A 9,669-nucleotide genomic window follows, 5' to 3' on the forward strand; every position below is an offset into this window, starting at 1 on the left:
TTCCTTTGTTCTTTTCGCCTTCTGTTTTCATTATTATTTCTTTGAGCACCTGCGAGTGCACTGGCTGTTCGCTTACCAGCTGTGGTATTTCCGTGGTGCTGTCTATCATCGTTGATAGGCAGCCCACGGTCAACAGCGCACTCTGCCGGAAAAAGTAAGAACTGGTCTAAAATAAAACTGGGCACCTGTGTGGTGTTTTCATTTACACCTGTCTGTCTCCTAGTCAGTGAATTACCCACACCCCTTCCACAATAACTTATTAATCCAATTAATTAGTGCTAACAGCTAGGGCTGTCAATTAATCGCAGTTAACTTCTAGTCTGCTGTATGACCTGCATGCTAAACATGCTTTCACTACTCAAAATTCACTTTCTAGTACTACAGGCAATAAAAATACAACAAATGAAACCCGGCAGTTTTGACAGAGTACTCTTTTAGAAATTTTGGATTGCTGCAAACCCATGAATCAAGCAAAGTGTGATACTATAACCAGTGCTGCTGAATAGCTACTGACTGCAGCCCCGTTAAGATGGTAGGATTGTTTCATTTCAATAATCACATTTATTTTTACAATTATGCAGGTTATAACCATTACTCAGTGAATGTTTTGTTTTATTTAGGCAATGTCAAGTTATTAATAAGAAAATTTTAAAGTTGTTGTTATTATTATTAGTTTTAGTAGTCCTGTGTCCCGTATGAGCCTTGCTTGTCATTCTCTTTGCAGTAATCCGGGCAGCTAACCAGGTACACACGCTCTCTCTCTCTCTCTCTCTCTCTCTCTCTCTCTCTCTCTCTCTCTCTCTCTCTCTCTCTCTCTCTCTCTCTCTCTCTCTCTCTCATGGGCCTGATGTCCAGCTCGCGTGGGATCAGCTGCTTCCTGGCCCCAACATGGCGGTGGATCACTTTGGTGCCTGCCAGGTATGTGGACTTGAGGTCTGCAGTGACATCATCTGCAGGCCCTTCCAGCAGGTTTTCATGAGCAGGAGCCAGACACGCCGTGGCATTTGCATTTGGTTTCCATAGAATCAATCAGAACCTGTTTACCAACAGCGTTGTTGTGCAGGTGCATCGGTTTTATAGCCTGCGAACCTGATCAGCTCTCTTTCATGGGCGCATCGGAGAAAGCCAACCCCACCTGCAGACCGTAGTGGAGATTGTCCCCACAGCCGCCCGACCTGAAGTCGGGCCCGGTCTGTTCTGCAGGAGTGGGCCTGCAAGAGCAGCTCAGCAACTCTCCTGACGCGCAGGGTAATAGTAGTAGTTGTGTTTTTTTTTTTTTTTGTCCTGGATTTTGTTTATTTATATACATCTTATTCTCGAGCCATGAGCTGCTTTTTCAATTTCTTTTGGGAAATAATTTTTCTTCTGAGCAACCTCCTCTTCTGGTTTGGGAACAATCTGCTATTTATCAGTGAGGATCATCTCAATATGGTAGGGGGTGCTCATGTAGGGATTGATGCGGCCATGAGCACGGTAGTTACGCATGCGCATCTTGGGGGCTTTGTTGACCTGGTGCACGATCAGAGAATCCACATCAAGACCCTGGAGCTCAACATTACTCTCTGCGTTCTTAGTAGCAGTAACATTTAAACGGCAATGCAAAACATGCGCTTATGAGAAAAGGAACTGTAAATTGTAAATGTAATAATGAGAATAATAAACTGACTCCATTGTGATTTAGCAGGTGGTAACAATGTATGATTATAAATAAATATAAAACTATAAAGAGAATCCAGAAATAGGAAAACAGGATTTATACACTGGGTTGTTTAGATGATGATGATGATGATGATGATGATGATGATGATGATGATGATGATGATGATGATGATGATGATAATAATAATGTAGGCTGGTAAACCTTGTGTTCTCTTCAGAGGAGCCGGCCACGTTTGTGAAGTGTATATTTCCAAGTGAGATTTCTCTGTTCAATATTCTTTATTTCCTTGGCACAGGTTTGTTGCTTTTAGTTACAGCAATAATAATAATATTTATTTTTACATAGCACCTTTCATAGCGGACCACCATCACAAAGCGCTTTACAAGATACGAGACTAGGGTGTGTGAACTATGCATCAGCTGCAGAGACACTTACAACAACGTCTCACCTGGAAGACGAAGCATAAGGAGGTTAAGTGACTTGCTCATGGTCATACAATGAGTCAGTGGCTGAGCTGGGATTTGAACCAGTGAATACATAGAATACAGCGCTCAATGAAACTTGCTCAAAGTACCCCACGGTAGATCTTTCTCCCTCATCCCAAGACATCACCAGAGTCCCCACACTTCAGCAGTCATGTCACAGTGCATAAGGTCTTCCAGTTAAAGCTACAATAGGATTAGCTGTGCAGTACAAAAGAGTACCAACAAATATTTTTTTCTGTATTAATTCTACACTAACAACATTAACAAAATAATCAAAACAGTTCAAATACGTACCCTGGCCAAAACAATAGAAAATGCATTACAACATTAAAATAGCATCAGTAATAAAACAAATTTAAATGCGATGGATGCAGTAATTGTTTCTTCCCTGTCAGTCATTTTACTATACTCTATCATGATGACTTTAGGTTATTGACACTTCTTATTCGATACTATTCTGTACTGTTCAATCAGAACTCCTTATTTATACGGAGGTCACAAGATCTGGTATTCACCAGAACCTTCAGATTTTTACTTAATTATTTATTTATCTAACTGTGTTTTTTGCAATATGACACTGAAAAGCAGAGCTAAATTCCCCTTTTAACTACACATCCATGCAAACACTACATACACTGTAATCAACACATATACAGACAACACTTTTCAGCCTAATCCATTTATTTATGTAGAGACTTAGCGAGACAGCACTTCACATTCACAAAGACCTGAGCTCCATATTCAGCTGGCAATCTCTGCCAGCCTGCAGAATGACAGGGTCGTGAGCCTGATAAACATATTAATGACTGAAAATTTCAGCATGAAGACCTGGGGTAGACCCCATTCCCACACTCCCCACTCTTATTCCTCAGTAACCCGGGCCTGTCATTATCTCCAGTCACTATGACAACACCATGTCACCCTGGAACCCTCCACCTCACTGGCTGTGACTGGCCCAGCACAGGAGCCATTACCCCCCTTTGCGCTTTCCCCCAACTTCCTCAGATACCCTGACAGCATTATGGAGACACCATTGAATCGAATGCCTTGAATGAGTGAGACAAGCAGGGAACTGTCAGCCCCTATGAATGGGGGGCTCTCAAAGGTCATTGGGTTTTATAACCGCTTCTAATCCATTCATTGACAATATTCATGCAAATAACACCCCGCAGATGGCTTCCAGATACGCATTCAGGTAGTGAAGACATTAAGCTTTCTTGTTCCTTTTTCTTTTTGCAGGTCTATTAAAAAGCATGAATCCAAACTGAAGTAATGAATCATCAATTTAAAGATGAACCTCCATTGAAATTTAAAAAAGTGTTTTTAGTGCATTTTCTTAAATAAGGTTAGTTTGGAGGCTTATAAAAATGCAAGAACCTGAAGCAAAGAGATTGTGAAAAGGTTTTGCCTCTGAAAACTGGAGTATATATATATATATATATATATATATATATATATATATAATTACACACACACACACACACACACTAGAATATATATCAGTAAATTAGAACTATTTGCAAAATAAGAAATAAAGGACATTTAGAACTGTTCAATAAAGTGTTTACCGATTAAATAAATTGGCCTTGCGAAGGCCTTTTCAAATGATTAGAATACTGGTATTTATTTGTTACAAGGCATTCCTTGGCCCTTCCAGTAGTCCATTGACTAGTCTTAATAGGGAGATTGAATATAAAGTACAATAAAAAGCAGTGGAAAGTTTGAGTGTCTTTTTTTAAGTCATTAAAATTAAAACTAGGAGAAATGTAAAGTAAGTCAGTTATTTCAACTTGCACACAGGGCAACAGATTCTGAAAAAATTGCATTGCAAAACTATTATTTTTATATACCATTTTGTCAATAAGGGTCCTAAAAAAGGTATAACTAAGGGCAACAAAACATAGTGACAGCATGGTATTGCATATGTACTGTAAACGTATGCATGGTAAAGTATGGTAAAGCAGAATTAAAATATGGCAACCCTTGGTAGACTTTGGTAAATGCATAGTTTAACCATGGAAAAACACTAAATTACCATGCAAAATGAGTAAAATACATATACATAGGAGACCTTTCAACTTAAAATGGACTTCAGCACATAACCTCTATACACTGCATAGAGCTGAAATGGGCTTCAGCACATAACCTATATACATTGCATGGAGCTAAAATGAAATAAACCCGATTCAACAGCTGTTGTGGCACCTTATGATCAAGTTATTTAAACCCCAGATTGTGTGATTGCAGACTTACTATTCACAATATTTGTCAATACTGTTCGTTCAAGTGCTCTTGCTGGGTGTTCTATACTCCCAGAGCTCTGTTTTGGATGTCAGGGGGGCCTTAAGCACTAACAGTCATTGTATTTCTTATTTTTCCTGACTAGCTATCAGTGGCTGGTCATTGAAAGAACTCTTTGAAAATCCTTCCCCTTTTTCAAAGCCTCCATCCAAACTAACCAGCAAGAAAAACAGAGCTGCCCATCGCAGCGGCAGCTAATGTTTGCTCACCACACTATTCATTGAAGTCAGATGGTTTTTTAAACACACTTCATACACTTTCATCTAACCTACACAAGCACAGAGGTACCAGAAGGTCTTGCTAAATAATGTTTTTAAACCCCTGAACTCAATTTCACCGTAGACAGAAAATATTTTACTCACAATTGGATATGCAGAATTAAAAAGGACAGCTTTGATGTTAAAATAATAAAAATGGTTTGTGACAGAGCTCATAAGAACATAAAGTTTACAAACGAGAGGAGGCCATTCGGCCCATCTTGCTCGTTTGGTTGTTAGTAGCTTATTGATCCCAAAATCTCATCAAGCAGCTTCTTGAAGGATCCCAGGGTGTCAGCTTCAACAACATTACTGGGGAGTTGATTCCAGATTCCAGTTGATTCTCTGTGTAAAAAAGTGCCTCCTATTTTCTGTTCTGAATGCCCCTTTGTCTAAACTCCATTTGTGACCCCTGATCCTTGTTTCTTTTTTCAGGCTGAAAAAGTCCCTTGGGTCGACATTGTCAATACCTTTTAGAATTTTGAATGCTTGAATTAGGTCGCCACGTAGTCTTCTTTGTTCAAGACTGAACAGATTCAATTCTTTTAGTTTGTCTGCATATGACATGCCTTTTAAGCCCGGAATAATTCTGGTCGCTCTTCTTTGCACTCTTTCTAGAGCAGCAATATCTTTTTTATAGCGAGGTGACCAGAACTGCACACAATATTCAAGATGAGGTCTTACTAGTGCATTGTACAGTTTTAACATTACTTCCCTTGATTTAAATTCAACACTTTTCACAATGTAGCCTTTTTTATAGCTTCCCCACATTGTCTAGATGAAGACATTTCTGAGTCAACAAAAACTCCTAGGTCTTTTTCATAGATTCCTTCTAGAATTGAATGAATGAATCCTAGTTGCAATCTCCCTCCCAACCTGTGAGGGTGCTATATAACAGGAACAGTGTGCTTCATACTGGACGGTTCGGCAGTTTGTTCCAGGGTCAGTCGGAACAAGCCATCCAGGAAGGGGGCGGAGTCACAAAACCAGACGTCCTCACACTAGTACGGTAAGCGATGTGTCAGTCATTGATTTAGAGGAGACATGATTGAACTAGCTATCGGATGGGACGTGACTAAGGGTAGGACCAGGAAGGAGTAAAAACAAAACGTGAGTTTTTGTATTTGTTTTGTTAACCTCTGTTTATTTGTTTTTGGTAGACCGCTAACAACCGGGAGCTGTCACGGTTCCAGTCAGCATTAAACCCGGATTCCAAATTTTGCACTAGTCACCAATAATTGTGTATTCACCACCAGCACTGGAGCACCGTAAGAAAGGACGCATAATCATGCTTGTATTGTTATTTCAGAGACTGAAACCTTGTTCTGTGTAGTTGCCAGCATTATTATTTGACAGTGCCAAATCATGACAACAATTAAAATAACTGTTTGAACAGTGAACACTGTGTTATTGTCGTTGTTTGGAAACTAGACCTGTGCACTACTAAACACTTCGCCACATGGTCCTATTAAAACCGTTACCATTTCCACTATCCGTTTTCAAATACAATATCCTTTTATGTTGAAATTTCGTTTTCATCCATATCTTCAAAAACCCTCCATTGAAAATAAAGATGGGTTAGTGATAAACGCAGATAAAAAGTGAACCCAGTGTTTATCCTGTCATTTAGATGAGTGCCTATCATGACCATGATGTAGCATGCCTCATGATTCCCACCTGTGCTGTTATTTGATTTGAGCTGTTCTCAGTATGCCTCGACACATCCGAACTCAAGAAGAGTACTTTATGTGAATACCAGTGAGAACCGCTCAATTCCTTTTCCAGATGGTATTAAAAACATAAAAGACAAGATCAGCACAGATTGTTGGCCCTCAAAAGCATACAAAAACACAGGCAACCATACAGCCTAATTACCAAGTAAAACTTTTAAGAAAGTTAAATGTTTCTGTTTCCATCATGTCAGATCATCTTTAGAAAAGCAGGACATGTATTTTAAGTTAACAACATTATGGTCTAGTTTTCTTAAATTAAGTAAAGAGCATGTTTCTCTAACATTGCAACATGGTTATTGGAAATATTTTTAAAAAGGGAATTTATTGAACTTTTGAGCTTCCAAATATTTTCTGAATGTTGTTTTTTGATATACAGTACATGCATATTTTAGAATTAGGCTTCTGATTGGCTCATAAGTTGATTTATAATATGGTAGCTTGGGTCATGTGATGTCTCTCAAAACAGGAAGAAACTCTGGGACCAAATACTTTAACAGAATTATACTTTATTCTTTATGGCTTTTGTGGAGTTCAATGTTATCTAAATAGACCATTGCAACATATTTATTTCTCTGTGGGAGCAGCTTGAAATCCAATCCTGAGGCCTATAACAAAATATTCCAAGATATGTTAACATTCAATTTAAACATGATATGCCATTGTTTGTTATAAAGTCTTCTCTGTCTTCCTCCTTCCTACACCAAAACTCAAATTAATTTGTGACACATTAGTAAAGGCTTGTCAACGGATCTGACAAGCAAGAAAGCAGCTTCAGTCGGCATAGAGGCTTTTTCCCCTCTCATCAAAATCCACACCACATGCAGTAAGCTCTGAAACAAATAGGGAGGAGAAAGCTTGGCTGCAAACCAGTTCGGCCGACATACACAGCTATTACAAGAGTTTGTGTGGTTGCAGATTTAGGAAGGCTTTCTTGGCAGTTTAAGGACAAACTCCCTGATAGAAAGACACGATTGAAGCCTGGCATTTTAAAATGGATTTCATCACAGTGCAATTCTCTCACACAAAAACAAAACAAAAAAAAGTTACAATTCTATTTTTATTATTAGATTTAAACAGGACATTCCTCTTTCTATTTTCCACACAGATATTTTGGTGTTTTTTTTTTGTTTGTGCCTGTGCTGCATTTCAGCTAAAATGCTCCTCTGCGTTCCGCTATAAAGCAATACCAGCGATTCACACATCTTCATTACTCATCCTAAACGGTGTTCCCTATGCATCCAGAATATTATAGAATATTAGAACGCCAGTAAAGAATAAGTAAGCAGTGAGTATCAACTGCCCTTCAAATCACCAGTTCAATAAAAAGAAGGTAAATATCAAGTGTGTTGCTAAGTTATTCTTGATGCAAGCTGTTGGCAATAAGATGTGTTTTTAACATTGGTAATCCTCAGTTGCTTGGAAAGATATATTTCTCGCTACCTAGATATTTGTATGTCTAAACCAGGAACCACTAACATGGCCAGCCATGGTGCCACGGTGTATTGAATGGAAGGGAGTTAGGTCGGATATGCAAAAGGTCTGCTGTTAGAAATGTTACTGCCGTGGCAAACAAGCTTGTCTTCCTACTGCAAAAATTACCATTAGGGACTGTAAACTAACAGCTGCTTCCCTAACAGAAACTATTGGAAAATGTAGTAGACTGACCCTGCCAACTTTTTAAGCATAAAGGGTGACAGGGTGATCGTCGGGCAAGGCAGTTTGAATATGCACACCGTTAGATTAGAGCAGTCATTATCAGGTAGATTATAGACAGGGTGATCGACAGGCACTGCAGTTTGAATATGCACTCCGTTAGATTAGAGAAGTCATTATCAGGTAGGTTAGAGCAGTCATTATCAAGTAATTAAAGACAAGGTGATCAACAGGCACTGCAGTTTGAACATGCAGTCTGTTAGATTAGAGCAGTCATTATCAGGTAGAGTAGAGCAGTCATTATCAAGTAGATTAGAGAGGGAGGCAGTGCAGTTTGAATATGCACACCATTAGATTAGAGCAGTCATTATCAGGTTGATTACAACAGTCATAATGTAGATTAGACAAATCATTATCACGTAGGTTACAGCAGTCATTATCAGGTAGATTACAGCAATCATTATCAGGTAGAGTAGAGCAGTCATTATCAGGAAGATTACAGCAGTCATTATCAGGTAGATTAGAGCAGTATTTATCCCACAGGTAGATTCTCTCTAAAGCACAAAGGAGTCTGAATCTCACAGGAATATGAAGTTCGTTTTAAACAGTGACAGAAATTTCAAGCACCCAGTATAAAATATAACCTAAAAACACCTAAAAATGTCTTTACACCCAAGAGAGATTTAGGTTTACAACAGCTTTAATACCTTTCACAGCGTTCACCTGTACAGCTATGGTCAAAAGTTTTCCATCACTCTAAAGCAGTGGTTCTCAATCTGTGGTCCACAGATCACTGGTGGTCTGTGGAAAGGTTACATAATTACTGAAAGGACGGAGTAGCATATTTTAGAGATCCCATTGCAACCCAAATTTGAGACCTTAAAAACTCAGCTATAGATGCAGGAAGACAATGCATATATGGAGAATATATCCAAGTAAGGTTTAGAATGTTTAAAGTGTATTCATCATTAGGGAGTTTCCGTATATGTGCTGGGTTGGATGCACAAAGCGAAGCAGTATATTTGTTATAAACATTAAACTGGAGGTTTTCAACTTTTTCATTTATTGTAATTAAGTAAAATGAATGAAGCCTCCTTGTTGGTCTCAATCGCTCTGTAAACAGCGCTGACATAACCTGCAATGTTATTGATGAAGCATTTAAAAATGCCAATCATGTATTTTTGTTGCTAATGAAAAGATACAGAAAAGGAGGCAAAGACAAAGTTCACTATACATGCATTACTACCTCTGACCTGGAGATGCTAATAGAAAAATACATGATTGGCATTTTTAAATGCTTGGTCACTAACGCTCATCTTATTATTGCAGTTTATGTCAGCACAGCAATCTTAATACAACACAACAAACCTGAGTACTCCTGACCAGCTAAATTACACGCTGAAGCATATCGTTATCGTAGTAGACTGTTAGATTTTCAAGACAAACTGTTTTTAAGTTGATTACAGTTTCTTTGTGTTTCATCAAATCAATAAAAACACCAGCTGTCCAAGCATTTTTTTTCTTCAATTTGACTTGATAAATCTTTGTGTCTCCCTTTATTTTTCCAATGGAGGTTTTGC

At 38.6% G+C, this 9,669-nt stretch overlaps 1 pseudogene; it reads right to left on the reverse strand.

Annotated features, from left to right (window-relative positions):
- Positions 1–675: 675 nt before the first annotated feature.
- On the reverse strand, positions 676–1,240 carry LOC121325927 (annotated as a pseudogene).
- Positions 1,241–9,669: the final 8,429 nt, after the last annotated feature.

This window comes from Polyodon spathula, chromosome 13 (assembly GCF_017654505.1).
Source record: "Polyodon spathula isolate WHYD16114869_AA chromosome 13, ASM1765450v1, whole genome shotgun sequence".
In the NCBI taxonomy this organism is placed as follows: Eukaryota; Metazoa; Chordata; class Actinopteri; order Acipenseriformes; family Polyodontidae; genus Polyodon; species Polyodon spathula.